Consider the following 25550-nt stretch of genomic DNA (forward strand, 5'->3'; position numbering starts at 1 on the left):
GCTGTCTATCAAAGCTATTCACTTTAGTCCTTATCTGTTTCTGGCAGAAATAAGAATTGACAAAGCAAGAGTGAGCCAAAAATGCCCAGCAAGTATATAATTTGAGTTTCAAATATTAATTTTAAAGAAAACTTCCAGACAAAATCTCTGAAATATTTTGAAGGGTGAAACACGAAATCATTTGAAGGATATATCTCGTTATCTTAAAATCAATTTGATTTGCATTGCTATGAATCACTTAGGACATAATGACATTTTTGTAAAAACTTTAGAGATCGCGTGTTTTCCAAATAGCTTCTGGTATCATCTCATAATTGAGCAATGGATGCAATAACTATTCATAAAACGACGTTCAAGAAATTCCTAACTATTCAGTATCCATCATTATCGACTAAGTTTCCATAGACTTAGCCTGCTAAACCAGCCTGATAAGGACGGGTTGAATAATTAAGAAGATCTCAATTCATTCAAGATTCTAATTATCACTGAGCAACTAATGCTGCAGCAACAATCTGAATCTCGAATATATTTAGAAACATTGTAATTTCCCGAAACTGAGGGCTAAGAAAGAATAACTTTAACCCATAATCACATTTTATTTCAAGAGGGAATGCCATTAATGGCGAACAACAATAAATTGGACTGAACACTAGAAACCAACATATGCACTATAACCTGCTGATCAGTCAGGAGATAGTGCAGATCTATACCCAACTGCATAGACCCAACCAACATATGGGGCACCCAGGCAACTATGGCCTAAAGGGTCCGGTCCATCTCCGGCCCATAGGATCCAGCTCATTACTGGTCCTTATATATATATATAGTAACTATCCAGTCCGTGGAGTATTTTGATATCAAATCATTTTGATTTCAACACATCCCAAATTAGGGTTCACAATTAACCCGAACGAATGGGTATTTGCTCAAGAGAGCAATCGAATTATAGGAACAATAATTAAAAGAACTGGCATAATAAGAGTAATTGCAGCGAAATATAAAACAGTTAACTATTCTGAACTTAGAATAGGAGCGAATAAATGTTTGCAGTATTTAAGGAGAAAGGTTAGGAATACTTGCATACTATGATTCGAAATAAATATCACTTGAACAATAAGTGAAGTCAGGGGTACTTGCCTCAATAAGCTTTAACCGTAATTGACTTTAGTTCGACTTTGATCGTTCGGCTTTATTGACAAACTACTATTCGATTCTGGATACGATCCCAACACTCAGGTTCTTCGATTGGAACTTCATTAATCCCAACGTCTAATCACTAGATCATTCCTAGTCCAACGTCACATCTTGGGTCTTCCGTCTAAAACCTACAGGGTTGAAATATCCTAATTCAGATAATCGCTTAAACTTACATCAAATTGTCATCCTATTTTACCCATACGATTTCATAACTGAATTCATATTTATATGTATTATCGAAATACACATAGCAGTTATGGTTCACATCTTCGAAATTCGGTTCGGTATTCATTTTCAGAAAATACTTATACTCGTCGTTTTCAAAAACAGGGTAATCGATTATTTATAAATTATCTTGTCTCAATCGCAGTCCAGTTCATATAATATAATTGTATATGATTATTTGACGTTTCCGATAATTATAGGTTACGTTCCCGATATTTCGGAATTAATTTCCCGAAAATCGGGCAGCGCCTCCCTTGTTTATCGGTCTACCTATCGAGATTAAATCGACGTCAATCACAACATAACAACAACCAATCATCCAATTCACAATCCATACGCCAATCCCAATCACCAATACAATTCAGTTATTAATTATTTTTGTTCATATTTTTATTCGTAGGACTCAGAACTGCGTCATCATAGTCCACCGTCGGCTCGCCGAGGCTCATTGCCGACGGCGGTAAAATTTACGGGTTCCCATTATATCGGGCATCCTACGTAAATTTCACCGATAATTTTATAATTATTCCCGCATAAATATTTTTATTTCACGAATGGCCATCAAACAATTTCTGCAGAAATTAAATAAAATAAATTAATAAATGAAAATTTCATTCGAGGACACAGAATCAGGCAACCAAAACCAGCAGCACACGCGCCACCACCAACTCACACGCGTCACACTCACACACCCAAACACACAGCACACACACCCAGTCGATACACACATACAATCGATATACACACACAATCGATATACAGACACACACAATAGGTCACGTACACAGGCCACCTCGCCGATGGGAAATACGGCGGCGGCCGGGAAAGAAAATTAGGGCGGCATCGGGAATAAAATAGGGGCAAAACAGGGCAATACTAGAAGAACCGCCGAAAACAACCGGCTAAACTCACCAGAAATTACGAGATGGAGCAAAAGCGAGACAGGGGAGAAGAAAAAGAAATAGAGACATGCAGGGGAGGAGGAAACGAGAGAGAGAGACTACATAGAGAGACACGAGAGAGAGAAGGGTGAGATCAAGAAGAGAGAGATGAGAGGCGGTTCAGAACAAGAGACGAGGGAGAAATAAATATTTGGGGGAGATAAATGTTTATCTAATTTAATTGTTTCCCGATAACCTGAATGTGCACCGAAATTTTAACATTTTAACGAATAATTCACAGATAATTGTAATCTGAAAATTTACAAAAGTAATTTCAAGAATCTGGGAATTATTCAAAATTAATAATATCAAATTTTCAAAAAAAAAAATTTTATATTGTTTTGTGGAACGCGCAACCGACCCGTATTTTACAATTAAATGGAGTCATAAAATCATTTTAAAATTAAATAATGAATAAAATATTGATTTCTAAATTTTATAAATCCCTAAAAATAATAAATGAAATTATAGAACAATAAAAATAATTTTAGAAGCAAATTTAGCATTTTTAGGAATAAATATTCAATAAATTCACTTTAAAATGAATTAAATACATATAGCTCGATAATTAATTATCAAATTAATCCTTGCGTCCAACAAATCACAGAAAATTGATAATACAGCAACACATAGCTGACAGAATCATTACATATTTTATTTATGTAATAATTCGATAATTACATAATATTTCCCGAGCGTTACAATTCAGATGTGGTAAAACAGTGTCAAATTGGATATATATGATGTTAACATATTAATTATACAAATAGATTGTGGAAAGTGACTCATATAGGGTGCAAAGTGACTCTAATATGGTGATAAGTAACTTACATGATTGATTAGAGCCAAAATGTGGTCCAAAATTGACTTGTAAGAAAAGGGTACCAAGAGGTGGTAAAAGGATGTCTAATTGCATGTACATGATGTTAACATGTTAACTGTATCAATATATGATGGCAAGTGACTCTTATAGGGTGCAAAGTGACTCTTCTATGGTGAAAAGTGACTTACATGGTTGATTAGAGCCAAAATTTGGGAAAAAATTAACTTGTATGAAAGTGGCATTAATAGGTGCTAAAAGTATGTCAAATTGGATGTATATGATGTTAACATGTTAATTGTTGTATATATGGTGGAATCTTATAAGGTGCAAAGTGAATCTAATATGGTGAAAAGTGACTTACATGGTTGATTTGAACCAAAATGTGGAACAAAATTGACCTGTATGAAAGTGGAATTAAGAGGTGGTAAAAGAATGTCAAATCGTATGTATATGATGTTAACATGTTAATTGTACAAATATTTGGTGGAAAGTGACTCATATAGGATGCAAAATGACTTTAATATGGTGCAAAGTGAATTACATGGTTAATTATAACTAAAATGTGGACCAAAATGGACTTGTATGAATGTGGCACTAAGGAGTGATAAAAGGATTTCTAAATGCATGTACATGATGTTAACATGTTAATTGTACCAATATATGATGGCAAGTGACTCTTATAAGGTGCAAAGTGACTCTAATATTGTGAGAAGTCACTTACATGTTTGATTAGAACCAAAATGTGGCCCAAAATTGACTTGTAAGAAAAGGGTACCAAGAGGTGGTAAAAGGATGTCTAATTGCATGTACATGATGTTAACATGTTAACTGTATCAATATATGATGGCAAGTGACTCTTATAGGGTGCAAAGTGACTCTTCTATGGTGAAAAGTGACTTACATGGTTGATTAGAGCCAAAATTTGGGAAAAAATTAACTTGTATGAAAGTGGCATTAATAGGTGCTAAAAGTATGTCAAATTGGATGTATATGATGTTAACATGTTAATTGTTGTATATATGGTGGAATCTTATAAGGTGCAAAGTGAATCTAATATGGTGAAAAGTGACTTACATGGTTGATTTGAACCAAAATGTGGAACAAAATTGACCTGTATGAAAGTGGAATTAAGAGGTGGTAAAAGAATGTCAAATCGTATGTATATGATGTTAACATGTTAATTGTACAAATATTTGGTGGAAAGTGACTCATATAGGATGCAAAATGACTTTAATATGGTGCAAAGTGAATTACATGGTTAATTATAACTAAAATGTGGACCAAAATGGACTTGTATGAATGTGGCACTAAGGAGTGATAAAAGGATTTCTAAATGCATGTACATGATGTTAACATGTTAATTGTACCAATATATGATGGCAAGTGACTCTTATAAGGTGCAAAGTGACTCTAATATTGTGAGAAGTCACTTACATGTTTGATTAGAACCAAAATGTGGCCCAAAATTGACTTGTAAGAAAAGGGTACCAAGAGGTGGTAAAAGGATGTCTAATTGCATGTACATGATGTTAACATGTTAACTGTATCAATATATGATGGCAAGTGACTCTTATAGGGTGCAAAGTGACTCTTCTATGGTGAAAAGTGACTTACATGGTTGATTAGAGCCAAAATTTGGGAAAAAATTAACTTGTATGAAAGTGGCATTAATAGGTGCTAAAAGTATGTCAAATTGGATGTATATGATGTTAACATGTTAATTGTTGTATATATGGTGGAATCTTATAAGGTGCAAAGTGAATCTAATATGGTGAAAAGTGACTTACATGGTTGATTTGAACCAAAATGTGGAACAAAATTGACCTGTATGAAAGTGGAATTGAGAGGTGGTAAAAGAATGTCAAATCGTATGTATATGATGTTAACATGTTAATTGTACAAATATTTGGTGGAAAGTGACTCATATAGGATGCAAAATGACTTTAATATGGTGCAAAGTGAATTACATGGTTAATTATAACTAAAATGTGGACCAAAATGGACTTGTATGAATGTGGCACTAAGGAGTGATAAAAGGATTTCTAAATGCATGTACATGATGTTAACATGTTAATTATACCTATATATGATGGCAAGTGACTCTTATAAGGAGCAAAGTGACTCTAATATTGTGAGAAGTCACTTACATGATTGATTAGAGCCAAAATGTGGCCCAAAATTGACTTGTAAGAAAGGGATACCAAGAGGTGGTTAAAGGATGTCTAATTGTATGTACATGATGTTAACATGTTAATTGTATCAATATATGGTGGCAAATGACTCTTATAAGGTGCAAAGTGACTCTAATATGGTGAAAAGTGACTTACATGGTTGATTAGAGCCAAAATGTGGAACAAAATTAACTTGTATGAAAGTGGCATTAATAGCTGGTAAAAGGATGTCAAATTAGATGTATATGATGTTAACCTATCAATTGTTGTATATATGGTGGAAAGTGACTCTTATAGGGTGCAAAGTGACTCTAATATTGTGAAAAGTGACTTCCATGGTTGATTAGAACCAAAATGTGGAACAAAATTGACCTATATGAAAGTGGAATTAAGATGTGGTAAAACGGTGTCAAATTGGATGTATATTATGTTAACATGTTAATTATACAAATAGGTTGTGGAAAGTGACTCATATAGGGTGCAAAGTGACTCTAATATGGTGAAAAGAGACTTACATGGTTGATTAGAACCAAAATGTGGAACAAAATTGACCTGTATGAAAGTAGAAGGTGGTAAAAGGATGTCAAATCGGATGTATATGATCTTAGTATGTTAATTGTACAAATATTTGGTGGAAAGTGACTCATATAGGGTGCAAAATGACTCTAATATGGTGAAAAGTGACTCATGGTTAATTAGTGCCACATTGTATGAATGTGGCACTAAGAGGTGGTAAAATGATTTCTAATTGCATGTACATGATGTTAACATGTTAATTGTACCAATATATGATGGCAAGTGACTCTTATAAGGTGCAAAGTGACTCTAATATTGTGAGAAGTCACTTACATGTTTGATTAGAGCCAAAATGTGGCCCAAAATTGACTTGTAAGAAAGGGGTACCAAGAGGTGGTTAAAGGATGTCTAATTGCATGTACATGATGTTAACATGTTAATTTTATTAAGATATGGTGGCAAGTGACTCTTATAACGTGCAAAGTGAATCTAATATGGTGAATAGTGACTTACATGGTTGATTAGAGGCAAAATGTGGAACAAAATTAACTTGTATGAAAGTGGCATTAGTAGCTGGTAAAAGGATGTAAAATTAGATGTATATGATGTTAACATATCAATTGTTATTTATATGGTGGAAAGTGACTCTTATAGGGTGCAAAGTGACTCTAATATGGTGAAAAGTGACTTACATGTTTGATTAGAACCAAAATGTGGAACAAAATTGACCTGTATGAAAGTGGAATTAAGATGTGGTAAAACGGTGTCAAATTGGATGTATATGATGTTAACATGTTAATTATACAAATAGGTTGTGGAAAGTGACTCATATAGGGTGCAAAGTGACTCTAATATGGTGAGAAGTAACTTACGTGATTGATTAGAGCCAAAATGTGGCCCAAAATTGACTTGTAGGAAAGGGGTACCAAGAGGTGGTTAAAGGATGTCTAATTGCATGTACATGATGTTAACATGTTAATTGTATCAATATATGGTGGCAAGTGACTCTTATAGGGTGCAAAATGACTCTAATATGTTGAAAAGAGACTTACATGGTTGATTAGAACAAAAATGTGGAACAACATTGACCTATATGAAAGTGGAATTAAGAGGTGGTAAAAGGATGTCAAATCGGATGTATATGATGTTAACATGTTAATTGTACAAATATTTTGTGGAAAGTGTCTCATATAGGGTGCAAAATGACTCTAATATGGTGAAAAGTGACTTACATGGTTAATTAGAACCAAAATGTGGACCAAAATTTACTTGTATGAATGTGGTACTAAAAGGTGGTTAAAGGATTTCTAATTGCATATACATGATGTTAACATGTTTATTGTACCAATATATGATGGCAAGTAACTCTTATAAGGTGCAAAGTGACTCTAATATTGTGAGAAGTCAATTACATGTTTGATTAGAGCCAAAATGTGGCCCAAAATTGACCTGTAAGAAAGGGCTACCAAGAGGTGGTTAAAGAATGTCTAATTACATGTACATGAGGTTAACCTGTTAATTGTATCAATATATAGTGGCAAGTGACTCTTATAGGGTGCAAAGTGACTCTAATATGGTGAAAAGTGACTTACATGGTTGATTAGATCCAAAATGTGGAACTAAATTAACTTGTATGAATGTGGTATTAATATGTGGTAAAAGGATGTCAAATTAGATGTATATGATGTTAACAAATCAATTGTTGTATATATGGTGGAAAGTGACTCTTATAGGGTGCAAAGTGACTCTAATATGGTGAAAAGTGACTTACATGGTTGATTAGAACCAAAATGTGGAACAAAATTGACCTGTATGAAAGTGGAATTAATATGTGGTAAAACGGTGTCAAATTGGATGTATATGATGTTAACATGTTAATTATACAAATAGGTTGTGAAAAGTGACTAATATAGGGTGCAAAGTGACTCTAATATGGTGAGAAGTAACTTACATGATTGATTAGAGCCAAAATGTGGCCCAAAATTGACTTGTAGGAAAGGGGTACCAAGAGGTGGTTAAAGGATGTCTAATTGCATGTACATGATGTTAACATGTTAATTGTATCAATATATGGTGGCAAGTGACTCTTATAGGGTGCAAAGTGACTCTAATATGGTGAAAATTGACTTACATGGTTGATTAGAGCCAAAATGTGGGAAAACATTAACTTGTATGAAAGTGGCATTAATAGGTGGTAAAAGTATGTCAAATTGGATGTATATGATTTTAACATGTTAATTGTTGTATATATGGTGGAATGAGACTCTTATAAGGTTCAAAATGACTCTAGTATGGTGAAAAGAGACTTACATGGTTGATTAGAACAAAAATTTGGAACAAAATTAACCTGTATGAAAGTGGAATTAAGAGGTGGTAAAAGGATGTCAAATCGGATGTATATGATGTTAACATGTTAATTGTACAAATATTTGGTGGAAAGTGACTCATATAGGGTGCAAAATGACTCTAATATGGTGAAAAGTGACTTACATGGTTAATTATAACCAAAATGTGGACCAAAATTGATTTGTATGAATGTGGCACTAAGAGGTGGTAAAAGGATTTCTAATTGCATGTACATGATGTTAACATGTTAAATGTACCAATATTTGATGGCAAGTGACTCTTATAAGGTGCAAAGTGACTCTATTATGGTGAGAAGTAACTTACATGATTGATTTGAGCCAAAATGTGGCCCAAAATTGACTTGTAAGAAAGGGGTACCAAGAGGTGGTCAAATGATGTCTAATTGCATGTACATGATGTTAACATGTTAATTGTATCAATATATGGTGGCAAGTGACTCTTATAGGGTGCAACGTGACTCTAATATTGTGAAAAGTGACTTAAATGGTTGATTAGAGCCAAAATATGGAACAAAATTAACTTTTATGAAAGTGACATTAATAGGTGGCAAAAGTATGTCAAATTGGATGTATATGATGTTAACATGTTAATTGCTGTATATATGGTGGAAAGTGACTCTTATAGGGTGCAAAGTGACTCTAATATGGTGAAAAGTGACTAACATTGTTAATTAGAAGTAAAATGGGGACCAAAATTGACTTGTATGAATGTGGCACTACGAGGTTGTAAAAGGATTTCTAATTGCATGTACATGGACCAAAATTGACTTGTATGAATGTGGCACTAAGAGGTTGTAAAAGGATTTCTAATTGCATGTACATGGTGTTAACATGTTAATTGTACCGATATTTAATGGCAAGTGACTCTTATAGGGTGCAAAGTGACTCTAATATGGTGAAAAGTGACTTACATGGGTGATTTGAGCCAAAATGTGGAACAAAATTAACTTGTATGAAAGTGGCATTAATAGGTGATAAAAGGATATCAAATTAGATGTATATGATGTTAACATATCAATTGTTGTATATATGGTGGAAAGTGACTTTTATAGGGTGCAAAGTGACTCTAATATTGTGAAAAGTGACTTGCATGGTTGATTAGAACCAAAATGTGGAACAAAATTGACCTGTATGAAAGTGGAACTAAGATGTGGCAAAACGGTGTCAAATTGGATATATATGATGTTAACATGTTAATTATACAAATAGGTTATGGAAAGTGACTCATATAGGGTGCAAAGTGACTCTAATATGGTGAGAAGTAACTTACATGATTGATTAGAGCCAAAATGTGGCCCAAAATTAACTTGTAGGAAAGGGGTACCAAGAGGTGGTTAAAGGTTGTCTAATTACATGTGAATGATGTTAACATGTTAATTATATCAATATATGGTGGCAAGTGACTCTTATAGGGTGCAAAGTAACTCTAATATGGTGAAAAGTGACTTACATGGTTAATTAGAACCAAATTGTGGAACAACATTGAACTGTATGAAAGTGGAATTAAGAGGTGGTAAAAGGATGTCAAATCGGATGTATATGATGTTAACATGTTAATTGTACAAATATTTGGTGGAAAGTGACTCATATAGGGTGCAAAATGACTCTAATATGGTGAAAAGTGACTTACATGGGTAATTAGAACCAAAATGTGGACCAAAATTTACTTGTATGAATGTGGCACTAAAAGGTGGTAAAAGGATTTCTAATTGCATGTACATGATGTTAACATGTTTATTGTACCAATATATGATGGCAAGTGACTCTTATAAGGTGCAAAGTGACTCTAATATTGTGAGAAGTCACTTACATGTTTGATTAGAGCCAAAATGTGGCCCAAAATTGACCTGTAAGAAAGGGGTACCAAGAGGTGGTTAAAGAATGTCTAATTACATGTACATGAGGTTAACATGTTAATTGTATCAATATATGGTGGCAAGTGACTCTTATAGGGTGCAAAGTGACTCTAATATGGTGAAAAGTGACTTACATGGTTGATTAGATTCAAAATGTGGAACTAAATTAACTTGTATGAATGTGGCATTAATATGTGGTAAAAGGATGTCAAATTAGATGTATATGATGTTAACATATCAATTGTTGTATATATGGTGGAAAGTGACTCTTATAGGGTGCAAAGTGACTCTAATATGGTGAAAAGAGACTTACATGGTTGATTAGAACCAAAATGTGGAACAAAATTGACCTGTATGAAAGTGGAACTGAGATGTGGTAAAACGGTATCAAATTGGATGTATATGATGTTAACATGTTAATTATACAAATAGGTTGTGAAAAGTGACTCATATAAGGTGCAAAGTGACTCTAATATGGTGAGAAGTAACTTACATGATTGATTAGAGCCAAAATGTGGCCCAAAATTGACTTGTAGGAAAGGGGTACCAAGAGGTGGTTAAAGGATGTCTAACTGCATGTACATGATGTTAACATGTTAATTATATCAATATATGGTGGGAAGTGACTCTTATAGGGTGCAAAATGACTATAATATGGTGAAAAGAGACTTACATGGTTGATTAGAACCAAAATGTGGAACAAAATTGACCTGTATGAAAGTGGAATTAAGAGGTGGTAAAAGGATGTCAAATCGGATGTATATGATGTTAACATGTTAATTGTACAAATATTTGGTGGAAAGTGACTCATATAGGGTGCAAAATGACTCTAATATGGTGAAAAGTGACTTACATGGTTAATTAGAACCAACCAAAATGTGACTCAAAATTGACTTTTAAGAAAGGGGTACCAAGAGGTGGTTAAAGGATGTCTAATTACATGTACATGATGTTAACATGTTAATTGTATCAATATATGGTGGCAAGTGACTCTTATAGGGTGCAAAGTGACTCTAATATGGTGAAAAGTGACTTACATGGTAGATTTGATTCAAAATATGGAACTAAATTAACTTTATGAAAGTGGCATTAATATGTGGTAAAAGGATATCAAATTAGATGTATATGATGTTAACATATCAATTGTTGTATATATGGTGGCAAGTGACTCTTATAGGGTGTAAAGTGACTCTAATATGGCGAAAAGTGACTTACATGGTTGATTAGAACCAAAATGTGGAACAAAATTGACCTGTATGAAAGTGGAATTAATAGCTGGTAAAAGGATGTCAAATTAGATGTATATGATGTTAACCTATCAATTATTGTATATATGGTGGATAGTGACTCTTATAGGGTGCAAAGTGACTCTAATATTGTGAAAAGTGACTTCCATGGTTGATTAGAACCAAAATGTGGAACAAAATTGACCTATATGAAAGTGGAATTAAGATGTGGTAAAACGGTGTCAAATTGGATGTGTATGATGTTAACATGTTAATTATTCAAATAGGTTGTGGAAAGTGACTCATATAGGGTGCAAAGTGACTCTAATATGGTGAGAAGTAACTTACATGATTGATTAGAGCTAAAATTTGGCCCAAAATTGACTTATAGGAAAGGGGTACCAAGAGGTGGTTAAAGGATGTCTAATTGCACGTACATGATGTTAACATGTTAATTGTATCAATATGTGGTGGCAAGTGACTCTTATAGGGTGCAAAATGACTCTAATATGGTGAAAAGAGACTTACATGGTTGATTAGAACCAAAATGTGGAACAAAATTGACCTGTATGAAAATAGAAGGTGGTAAAAGGATGTCAAATCGGATGTATATGATTTAAACATGTTAATTGTACAAATATTTGGTGGAAAGTGACTCATATAGGGTGCAAAATGACTCTAATATGGTGAAAAGTGACTTACATGGTTAATTATAACTAAAATAAGGACCAAAATTGACTTGTATGAATGTGGCACTAAGAGGTGGTAAAACGATTTCTAATTGCATGTACATGATGTTAACATGTTAATTGTACCAATATATGATACCAAGTGACTCTTATAAGGTGCAAAGTGACTCTAATATTGTGAGAAGTCCCTTACATGTTTGATTAGAGCCAAAATGTGGTCCAAAATTGACTTATAAGAAAGGGGTACCAAGAGGTGGTTAGAGGATGTCTAATTGCATGTACATGATGTTAACATGTTAATTTTATTAATATATGGTGGCAAGTGACTCTTATAAGGTGCAAAGTGACTCTAATATGGTGAAAAGTGACTTACATGGTTGATTAGAGGCAAAATGTGGAACAAAATTAACTTGTATGAAAGTGGCATTAGTAGCTGGTAAAAGGATGTAAAATTAGATGTATATGATGTTAACATATCAATTGTTATTTATATGGTGGAAAGTGACTCTTATAGGGTGCAAAGTGACTATAATATGGTGAAAAGTGACTTACATAGTTGATTAGAACCAAAATGTGGAACAAAATTGACCTGTATGAAAGTGGAATTAAGATGTGGTAAAACGGTGTCAAATTGGATGTATATGATGCTAACATGTTAATTATACAAATAGGTTATGCAAAGTGACTCATATAGGGTGCAAAGTGACTCTAATATTGTGAGAAGTAACTTACATAATTGATTAGAGCCAAAATGTGGCCCAAAATTGACTTGTAGGAAAGGGGTACCAAGAGGTGGTTAAAGGATGTCTAATTGCATGTACATGATGTTAACATGTAAATTGTATCAATATATGGTGGCAAGTGACTCTTATAGGGTGCGAAATGACTCTAATATGTTGAAAAGAGACTTACATGGTTAATTAGAACCAAAATATGGAACAAAATTGACCTGTATGAAAGTGGAATTAAGAGGTGGTAAAAGGATGTCAAATCGGATGTATATGATGTTAACATGTTAATTGTACAAATATTTGGTGGAAAGTGACTCATATAGGGTGCAAAATGACTCTAATATTGTGAAAAGTGACTTACATGGGTAATTAGAACCAAAATGTGGACCAAAATTTACTTGTATGAATGTGGCACTAAAAGGTGGTAAAAGGATTTCTAATTGCATGTACATGATGTTAACATGTTTATTGTACCAATATATGATGGCAAGTGACTCTTATAAGGTTCAAAGTGACTCTAATATTGTGAGAAGTCACTTACATGTTTGATTAGAGCCAAAATGTGGCCCAAAATTGACCTGTAAGAAAGGGGTACCAAGAGGTGGTTAAAGAATGTCTAATTACATGTACATGAGGTTAACATGTTAATTGTATCAATATATGGTAGCAAGTGACTCTTATAGGATTGCAAAGTGACTCTTATATGGTAAAAAGTAACTTACATGGTTGATTAGATCCAAAATATGGAACTAAATTAACTTGTATGAAATTGGCATTAATATGTGGTAAAAGGATGTCAAATTAGATGTATATGATTTTAACATGTTAATTGTTGTATATATGGTGGAAAGTGCCTTTTATTAGGTGCAAAATGAGTTTAATATGGTGAAAACTGACTTACATGGTTGTTTAGAACCAAAATGTGGAACAAAATTGACCTGTATGAAAGTGGAATTAAGAGGTGGTAAAAGGATGTCAAATCGGATGTATATGATGTTAACATGTTAATTGTACAAATATTTGGTGGAAAGTGACTCATATAGGGTGCAAAACGACTCTAATATGGTGTGAAGTGACTTACATGGTTAATTAGAACTAAAATGTGGACCAAAATTGACTTGTATGAATGTGGCACTAAGAGGTGGTAAAAGGATTTCTAAATGCATGTACATGATGTTAACATGTTAATTATACCAACATATGATGGCAAGTGACTCTTATAAGGTGTAAAGTGACTCTAATATTGTGAGAAGTCACTTACATGATTAATTAGAGCCAAAATGTGGCCCAAAATTGACTTGTAGGAAAGGGGTACCAAGAGGTGGTTAAAGGATGTCTAATTGTATGTACATGATGTTAACATATTAATTATATCAATATATGGTGGCAAGTGACTCTTATAAGGTGCAAAGTGACTCTAATATGGTGAAAAGTGACTTACATGGTTGATTAGAGCCAAAATGTGGAACAAAATTAACTTGTATGAAAGTGGCATTAATAGCTCGTAAAAGGATGTCAAATTAGATGTATATGATGTTAACCTATCAATTGTTGTATATATGGTGGAAAGTGACTCTTATAGGGTGCAAAGTGACTCTAATATTGTGAAAAGTGACTTCCATGGTTGATTAGAACCAAAATGTGGAACAAAATAGACCTATATGAAAGTGGAATTAAGAAGTGGTATAACGGTGTCAAATTGGATGTATATGATGTTAACATGTTAATTATACAAATAGGTTGTGGAAAGTGACTCATATAGGGTGCAACGTGACTCTAATATGGTGAGAAGTAACTTACATGATTGATTAGAGCCAAAATGTGGCCCAAAATTGACTTGTATGAAAGGGTACCAAGAGGTGGTTAAAGGATGTCTAATTGCACGTACATGATGTTAACATGTTAATTGTATCAATATGTGGTGGAACGTGACTCTCATAGGGTGCAAAATGACTCTAATATGGAGAAAAGAGACTTACATGGTTGATTAGAACCAAAATGTGGAACAAAATTGACCTGTATGAAAGTAGAAGGTGGTAAAAGGATGTCAAATCGGATGTATATGATTTTAACATGTTAATTGTACAAATATTTGGCCGAAAGTGACTCATATAGGGTGCAAAATGACTCTAATTAGGTGAAAAGTGACTTACATGGTTAATTATAACTAAAATAAGGACCAAAATTGACTTGTATGAATGTGGCACTAAGAGGTGGTAAAATGATTTCTAATTGCATGTACATGATGTTAACATGTTAATTGTACCAATATATGATGGCAAGTAACTCTTATAAGGTGCAAAGTGACTCTAATATTGTGAGAAGTCACTTACATATTTGATTAGAGCCAAAATGTGGCGCAAAATTGACTTGTAAGAAAGGGGTACCAAGAGGTGGTTAAAGGATGTCTAATTGCATGTACATGATGTTAACATGTTAATTGTATCAATATATGGTGGCAAGTGACTCTTATAAGGTGCAAAGTGACTCTAATATGGTGAAAAGTGACTTACATGGTTGATTAGAGCCAAAATGTGGAACAAAATTAACTTGTATGAAAATGGCATTAATAGCTGGTAAAAGGATGTCAAATTAGATGTATATGACGTTAACATATCAATTGTTGTATATATGGTGGAAAGTGACTCTTATAGGGTGAAAAGTGACTCTAATATGGTGAAAAGTGACTTATATGGTTGATTAGAACCAAAATGTGGAACAAAATTGACCTGTATGAAAGTGGAATTAAGATGTGGTAAAACGGTGTCAAATTGGATGTATATGATGTTAACATGTTAATTATACAAATAGGTTGTGGAAAGTGACTCATATAGGGTGCAAAGTGACTCTTATATGGTGAGAAGTAACTTACATGATTGATTAGAGCCAAAATGTGGCCCAAAATTGACTTGTAGGAAAGGGGTACCAAGAGGTGGTTAAAGGTTGTCTAATTACATGTACATGATGTTAACATGTTAATTATATCAATATATGGTGGCAAGTGACTCTTATAGGGTACAAAGTGACTCTAATATGGTGAAAAGTGACTTACATGGTTGATTAGAGCCAAAATGTGGAACAAAATTAACTTGTATGAAAGTGCCATTAATAAGTGGTAAAAGTATGTCAAATTGCATGTATATGATTTTAACATGTTAATTGTTGTATATATGGGGGAAAGTGAGTCTTATATGGTGCAAAATGACTCTAATATGGTGAAAAGTGACTTACATGGTTGTTTGGAACCAAAATGTGGTACAAAATTGACCTGTATGAAAGTGGAATTAAGAGGTGGTAAAAGGATGTCAAATCAAATGTATATGATGTTAACATGTTAACTGTACAAATATTTGGTGGAAAGTGACTCATATAGGGTGCAAAATGACTCTAATATGGTGAGAAGTGACTTACATGGTTAATTAGAACTAAAATGTGAACCAAAATTGATTTGTATGAATGTGGCACTAATGAGGTGGTAAAAGGATTTCTAATTGCATGTAAATGATGTTAACATGTTAATTGTACCAATATATGATGGCAAGTGACTCTTATAAGGTGCAAAGTGACTAATATTGTGAGAAGTCACTTACATGTTTGATTAGAGCTAAAATGTGGCCCAAAATTGACTTGTAAGAAAGGGGTACCAAGAGGTGGTCAAAGGATGTCTAATTGCATGTACATGATGTTAACATGTTAATTGTATCAATATATGGTGGCAAGTGACTCTTATAGGGTGCAAAGTGACTCTAATATGGTGAAAAGTGACTTACATGGTTGATTAGAACCAAAATGTGGAACAAAATTGACCTGTATGAAAGTGGAATTCAGATGTGGTAAAACAGTGTCAAATTTGATGTATATGATGTTAACATATTAATTATAAAAATAGATAGTGGAAGTGGAATTCAGATGTGGTAAAACAGTGTCAAATTGGATGTATATGATGTTAACATATTAATTATACAAATAGATTGTGGAAAGTGACTCATATAGGGAGGGTGCAAAGTGACTCTAATATGGTGATAAGTAACTTACATGATTGATTAGAGCCAAAATGTGGTCCAAAATTGACTTGTAGGAAAGGGGTACCAAGAGGTGGTTAAAGGATGTCTAATTGCACGTACATGATGTTAACATGTTAATTGTATCAATATGTGGTGGCAAGTGACTCTTATAGGGTGCAAAATGACTCTAATATGGTGAAAAGAGACTTACATGGTTGATTAGAACCAAAATGTGGAAAAAAATTGACCTGTATGAAAGTGAAATTAAGAGGTGGTAAAAGGATGTCAAATCGGATGTATATGATGTTAACATGTTAATTGTACAAATATTTGGTGGAAAGTGACTCATATAGGGTGCAAAATGACTCTAATATGGTGAAAAGTGACTTAAATGGTTAATTAGAACCAAAATGTGGACCAAAATTTACTTGTATGAATGTGGCACTAAAAGGTGGTAAAAGGATTTCTAATTGCAGGTACATGATGTTAACATGTTAATTGTACCAATATATGATGGCAAATGACTCTTATAAGGTGCAAAGTGACTCTAATATGGTGATAAGTAACTTACATGATTGATTAGAGCCAAAATTTGGTCCAAAATTGACTTGTAGGAAAGGGGTACCAAGAGGTGGTTAAAGGATGTCTAATTGCACGTACATGATGTTAACATGTTAATTGTATCAATATGTGGTGGCAAGTGACTCTTATAGGGTGCAAAATGACTCTAATATGGTGAAAAGAGACTTACATGGTTGATTAGAACCAAAACGTGGAAAAAAATTGACTTGTATGAAAGTGGAATTAAGAGGTGGTAAAAGGATGTCAAATCGGATGTATATGATGTTAACATGTTAATGTTACAAATATTTGGTGGAAACTGACTCATATAGGGTGCAAAATGACTCTAATATGGTGAAAAGTGACTTAAATGGTTAATTATAACTAAAATGTGGACCAAAATGGACTTGTATGAATGTGGCACTAAGGAGTGGTAAAAGGATTTCTAAATGCATGTACATGATGTTAACATGTTAATTATACCTATATATGATGGCAAGTGACTCTTATAAGGTGCAAAGTGACTCTAATATTGTGAGAAGTCACTTACATGATTGATTAGAGCCAAAATGTGGCCCAAAATTGACTTGTAAGAAAGGGATACCAAGAGGTGGTTAAAGGATGTCTAATTGTATGTACATGATGTTAACATGTTAATTGTATCAATATATGGTGGCAAGTGACTCTTATAAGGTGCATAGTGACTCTAATATGGTGAAAAGTGACTTACATGGTTGATTAGAGCCAAAATGTGGAACAAAATTAACTTGTATGAAAGTGGCATTAATAGCTGGTAAAAGGATGTCAAATTATATGTATATGATGTTAACCTATCAATTGTTGTATATATGGTGGAAAGTGACTCTTATAGGGTGCAAAGTGACTCTAATATTGTGAAAAGTGACTTCCATGGTTGATTAGAACCAAAATGTGGAACAAAATTGACCTATATGAAAGTGGAATTAAGATGTGGTAAAGCGGTGTCAAATTGGATGTATATGATGTTAACATGTTAATTATACAAATAGGTTGTGGAAAGTGACTCATATAGGGTGCAAAGTGACTCTAATATGGTGAAAAGAGACTTACATGGTTGATTAGAACCAAAATGTGGAACAAAATTGACCTGTATGAAAGTAGAAGGTGGTAAAAGGATGTCAAATCGGATGTATATGATTTTAGCATGTTAATTGTACAAATATTTGGTGAAAAGTGATTCATATAGGGTGCAAAATGACTCTTATATGGTGAAACGTGACTTACATGGTTAATTATAACTAAAATAAGGACCAAAATTGACTTGTATAAATGTGGCACTAAGAGGTGGTAAAATGATTTCTAATTGCATGTACATGATGTTAACATGTTAATTGTACCAATATATGATGGCAAGTGACTCTTATAAGGTGCAAAGTGACTCTAATATTGTGAGAAGTCACTTAAATGTTTGATTAGAGCCAAAATGTGGCCCAAAATTGACTTGTAAGAAAGGGGTACCAAGAGGTGGTTAAAGGATGTCTAATTGCATGTACATGATGTTAACATGTTAATTTTATTAATATATGGTAGCAAGTGACTCTTATAAGGTGCAAAGTGACTCTAATATGGTAAAAAGTGACTTACATGGTTGATTAGAGGCAAAATGTGGAACAAAATTAACTTGTATGAAAGTGGCATTAGTAGCTGGTAAAAGGATGTAAAATTAGATGTATATGATGTTAACATATCAATTGTTATTTATATGGTGGAAAGTGACTCTTATAGGGTGCAAAGTGACTCTAATATGGTGAAAAGTAACTTACATGTTTGATTAGAACCAAAATGTGGAACAAAATTGACCTGTATGAAAGTGGAATTAAGATGTGGTAAAACGGTGTCAAATTGGATGTATATGATGTTAACATGTTAATTATACAAATAGGTTGTGGAAAGTGACTCATATAGGGTGCAAAGTGACTCTAATATGGTGAGAAATAACTTACGTGATTGATTAGAGCCAAAATGTGGCCCAAAATTGACTTGTAGGAAAGGGGTACCAAGAGGTGGTTAAAGGATGTCTAATTGCATGTACATGATGTTAACATGTTAATTGTATCAATATATGGTGGCAAGTGACTCTTATAGGGTGCAAAATGACTCTAATGTGTTGAAAAGAGACTTACATGGTTGATTAGAACAAAAATGTGGAACAACATTGACCTATATGAAAGTGGAATTAAGAGGTGGTAAAAGGATGTCAAATCGGATGTATATGATGTTAATATGTTAATTGTACAAATATTTGGTGGAAAGTGTCTCATATAGGGTGCAAAATGACTCTAATATGGTGAAAAGTGACTTACATGGTTAATTAGAACCAAAATGTGGACCAAAATTTACTTGTATGAATGTGGTACTAAAAGGTGGTTAAAGGATTTCTAATTGCATATACATGATGTTAACATGTTTATTGTACCAATATATGATGGCAAGTAACTCTTATAAGGTGCAAAGTGACTCTAATATTGTGAGAAGTCACTTACATGTTTGATTAGAGCCAAAATGTGGCCCAAAATTGACCTGTAAGAAAGGGCTACCAAGAGGTGGTTAAAGAATGTCTAATTATATGTACATGAGGTTAACCTGTTAATTGTATCAATATATGGTGGCAAGTGACTCTTATAGGGTGCAAAGTGACTCTAATATGGTGAAAAGTGACTTACATGGTTGATTAGATCCAAAATGTGGAACTAAATTAACTTGTATGAATGTGGTATTAATATGTGGTAAAAGGATGTCAAATTAGATGTATATGATGTTAACATATCAATTGTTGTATATATGGTGGAAAGTGACTCTTATAGGGTGCAAAGTGACTCTAATATGGTGAAAAATGACTTACATGGTTGATTAGAAGCAAAATGTGGAACAAAACTGACCTGTATGAAAGTGGAATTAATATGTGGTAAAACGGTGTCAAATTGGATGTATATGATGTTAACATGTTAATTATACAAATAGGTTGTGAAAAGTGACTCATATAGGGTGCAAAGTGACTCTAATATGGTGAGAAGTAACTTACATGATTGATTAGAGCCAAAATGTGGCCCAAAATTGACTTGTAGGAAAGGGGTACCAAGAGGTGGTTAAAGGATGTCTAATTGCTTGTACATGATGTTAACATGTTAATTGTATCAATATATGGTGGCAAGTGACTCTTATAGGGTGCAAAGTGACTCTAATATGGTGAAAATTGACTTACATGGTTGATTAGAGTCAAAATGTGGGAAAACATTAACTTGTATGAAAGTGGCATTAATAGGTGGTAAAAGTATGTCAAATTGGATGTATATGATTTTAACATGTTAATTGTTGTATATATGGTGGAATGAGACTCTTATAAGGTTCAAAATGACTCTAGTATGGTGAAAAGAGACTTACATGGTTGATTAGAACCAACATGTGGAAAAAAATTGACCTGTATGAAAGTGGAATTAAGAGGTGGTAAAAGGATGTCAAATCGGATGTATATGATGTTAACATGTTAATTGTACAAATATTTGGTGGAAAGTGACTCATATAGGGTGCAAAATGACTATAATATGGTGAAAAGTGACTTACATGGTTAATTATAACCAAAATGTGGACCAAAATTGATTTGTATGAATGTGGCACTAAGAGGTGGTAAAAGGATTTCTAATTGCATGTACATGATGTTAACATGTTAAATGTACCAATATTTGATGGCAAGTGACTCTTATAAGGTGCAAAGTGACTCTATTATGGTGAGAAGTAACTTACATGATTGATTAGAGCCAAAATGTGGCCCAAAATTGACTTGTAGGAAAGGGGTACCAAGAGGTGGTTAAAGGATGTCTAATTGCATGTACATGATGTTAACATGTTAATTGTATCAATATATGGTGGCAAGTGACTCTTATAGGGTGCAAAGTGACTTACATGGTTGATTAGAACAAAAATTTGGAACGAAATTAACCTGTATGAAAGTGGAATTAAGAGGTGGTAAAAGGATGTCAAATCGGATGTATATGATGTTAACATGTTAATTGTACAAATATTTGGTGGAAAGTGACTCATATAGGGTGCAAAATGACTCTAATATGGTGAAAAGTGACTTACATGGTTAATTATAACCAAAATGTGGACCAAAATTGATTTGTATGAATGTGGCACTAAGAGATGGTAAAAGGATTTCTAATTGCATGTACATGATGTTAACATGTTAAATGTACCAATATTTGATGGCAAGTGACTCTTATAAGGTGCAAAGTGACTCTATTATGGTGAGAAGTAACTTACATGATTGATTAGAGCCAAAATGTGGCCCAAAATTGACTTGTAAGAAAGGGGTACCAAGAGGTGGTCAAATGATGTCTAATTGCATGTACATGATGTTAACATGTTAATTGTATCAATATATGGTGGCAAGTGACTCTTATAGGGTGCAAAGTGACTCTAATATTGTGAAAAGTGACTTAAATGGTTGATTAGAGCCAAAATATGGAACAAAATTAACTTTTATGAAAGTGACATTAATAGGTGGCAAAAGTATGTCAAATTGGATGTATATGATGTTAACATGTTAATTGTTGTATATATGGTGGAAAGTGACTCTTATAGGATGCAAAGTGACTCTAATATGGTGAAAAGTGACTAACATGGTTAATTAGAACTAAAATGGGGACCAAAATTGACTTTTATGAATGTGGCACTACAAGGTTGTAAAAGGATTTCTAATTGCATGTACATGGACCAAAATTGACTTGTATGAATGTGGCACTAAGAGGTTGTAAAAGGATTTCTAATTGCATGTACATGGTGTTAACATGTTAATTGTACCGATATTTAATGGCAAGTGACTCTTATAGGGTGCAAAGTGACTCTAATATGGTGAAAAGTGACTTACATGGGTGATTTGAGCCAAAATGTGGAACAAAATTAACTTGTATGAAAGTGGCATTAATAGGTGATAAAAGGATATCAAATTAGATGTATATGATGTTAACATATCAATTGTTGTATACATGGTGGAAAGTGACTTTTATAGGGTGCAAAGTGACTCTAATATTGTGAAAAGTGACTTGCATGGTTGATTAGAACCAAAATGTGGAACAAAATTGACCTGTATGAAAGTGGAACTAAGATGTGGTAAAACGGTGTCAAATTGGATGTATATGATGTTAACATGTTAATTATATAAATAGGTTGTGGAAAGTGACTCATATAGGGTGCAAAGTGACTCTAATATGGTGAGAAGTAACTTACATGATTTATTAGAGCCAAAATGTGGCCCAAAATTAACTTGTAGGAAAGGGGTACCAAGAGGTGGTTAAAGGTTGCCTAATTACATGTACATGATGTTAACATGTTAATTATATCAATATATGGTGGCAAGTGACTCTTATAGGGTACAAAGTGACTCTAATATGGTGAAAAGTGACTTACATGGTTGATTAGAGCCAAAATGTGGAACAAAATTAACTTGTATGAAAGTGCCATTAATAAGTGGAAAAAGTATGTCAAATTGGAAGTATATGATTTTAACATGTTAATTGTTGTATATATGGTGGAAAGTGATTCTTATATGGTGCAAAATGACTCTAATATGGTGAAAAGTGACTTACATGGTTGTTTAGAACCAAAATGTGGAACAAAGTTGACCTGTATGAAAGTGGAATTAAGAGGTGGTAAAAGGATGTCAAATCGGATGTATATGATGTTAACATGTTAATTGTACAAATATTTGGTGGAAAGTGACTCATATAGGGTGCAAAATGACTCTAATACGGTGAGAAGTGACTTACATGGTTAATTAGAACTAAAATGTGGACCAAAATTGACTTGTATAAATGTGGCACTAAGAGGTGGTAAAAGGATTTCTAATTGCATGTACATGATGTTAACATGTTAATTGTACCAATATATGATGGCAAGTGACTCTTATAAGGTGCAAAGTAACTCTAATATTGTGAGAAGTCACTTACATGTTTGATAAGAGCCAAAATGTGGCCCAAAATTGACTTGTAAGAAAGGGGTACCAAGAGGTGGTCAAAGGATGTCTAATTGCATGTACATGATGTTAACATATTAATTGTATCAATATATGGTGGCAAGTGACTCTTATAAGGTGCAAAATGACTCTAATATGGTGAAAAGTGACTTACATGGTTGATTAGAGCCAAAATGTGGAACAAAATTAACTTGTATGAAAATGGCATTAATAGCTGGTAAAAGGATGTCAAATTAGATGTATATGATGTTAACATATCAATTGTTGTATATATGGTGGAAAGTGACTCTTATAGGGTGCCAAGTGACTCTAATATGGTGAAAAGTGACTTACATGGTTGATTAGAACCAAAATGTGGAACAAAATTGACCTGTATGAAAGTGGAATTAAGATGTGGTAAAACGGTGTCAAATTGGATGTATATGATGTTAACATGTTAATTATACAAATAAGTTGTGGAAAATGACTCATATAGGGTGCAAAGTGACTCTTATATGGTGAGAAGTAACTTACATGATTGATTAGAGCCAAAATGTGGCCCAAATTTGACTTGTAGGAAAGGGATACCTAGAGGTGGTTAAAGGTTGTCTAATTACATGTACATGATGTTAACATGTTAATTATATCAATATATGGTGGCAAGTGACTCTTATAGGGTACAAAGTGACTCTAATATGCTGAAAAGTGACTTACATGGTTGATTAGAGCCAAAATGTGGAACAAAATTAACTTGTATGAAAGTGCCATTAATAAGTGGTAAAAGTATGTCAAATTGGATGTATATGATTTTAACATGTTAATTGTTGTATATATGGTGGAAAGTGACTCTTATATGGTGCAAAATGACTCTAATATGGTGAAAAGTGACTTACATGGTTGTTTGGAACCAAAATGTGGAACAAAATTGACCTGTATGAAAGTGGAATTAAGAGGTGGTAAAAGGATGTCAAATCGGATGTATATGATGTTAACATATTAATTGTACAAATATTTGGTGGAAAGTGACTCATATAGGGTGCAAAATGACTCTAATATGGTGAGAAGTGACTTACATGGTTAATTAGAACTAAAATGTGAACCAAAATTGATTTGTATGAATGTGGCACTAAGAGGTGGTAAAAGAATTTCTAATGCATGTACATGATGTTAACATGTTAATTGTACCAATATATGATGGCAAGTGACTCTTATAAGGTGCAAAGTGACTCTAATATGGTGAAAAGTGACTTACATGGTTGATTAGAGCCAAAATGTGGATCAAAATTAACTTGTATGAAAGTGGCATTAATAGCTGGTAAAAGGATGTCAAATTAGATGTATATGATGTTAACATATCAATTGTTGTATATATGGTGTAAAGTGACTCTTATAGGGTGCAAAGTGACTCTAATATGGTGAAAAGTGACTTACATGGTTCATTAGAACCAAAATGTGGAACAAAATTGACCTGTATGAAAGTGGAATTCAGATGTGGTAAAACAGTGTCAAATTGGATGTATATGATGTTAACATATTAATTATACAAATAGGTTTTGGAAAGTGACTCATATAGGGTGCAAAGTGACTCTAATATGGTGATAAGTAACTTACATGAATGATTAGAGCCAAAATATGGTCCAAAATTGACTTGTAGGAAAGGGGTACCAAGAGGTGGTTAAAGGATGTCTAATTGCACGTACATGATGTTAACATGTTAATTGTATCAATATGTGGTGGCAAGTGACTCTTATAGGGTGCAAAATGACTCTAATATGGTGAAAAGGGACTTACATGGTTGATTAGAACCAAAATGTGGAAAAACATTGACCTGTATGAAAGTGGAATTAAGAGGTGGTAAAAGGATGTCAAATCGGATGTATATCATTTTAACATGTTAATTGTACAAATATTTGGTGGAAAGTGACTCATATAGGGTGCAAAATGACTCTAATATGGTGAAAAGTGACTTACATGGTTAATTAGAACCAAAATGTGGACCAAAATTTACTTGTATGAATGTGGCACTAAGAGGTGGTAAAAGGATTTCTAATTGCATGTACAAGATGTTAACATGTTAATTGTACCAATATTTGATGGCAAGTGACTCTTATAAGGTGCAAAGTGACTTTATTATGGTGAGAAGTAACTTACATAATTGATTAGAGCCAAAACGTGGCCCAAAATTGACTTGTAAGAAAGGGGTACCAAGAGGTGGTCAAATGATGTCTAATTGCATGTACATGAAGTTAACATGT

Source organism: Apium graveolens, chromosome 7 (assembly GCF_009905375.1).
Source record: "Apium graveolens cultivar Ventura chromosome 7, ASM990537v1, whole genome shotgun sequence".
NCBI classification, from domain to species: Eukaryota; Viridiplantae; Streptophyta; class Magnoliopsida; order Apiales; family Apiaceae; genus Apium; species Apium graveolens.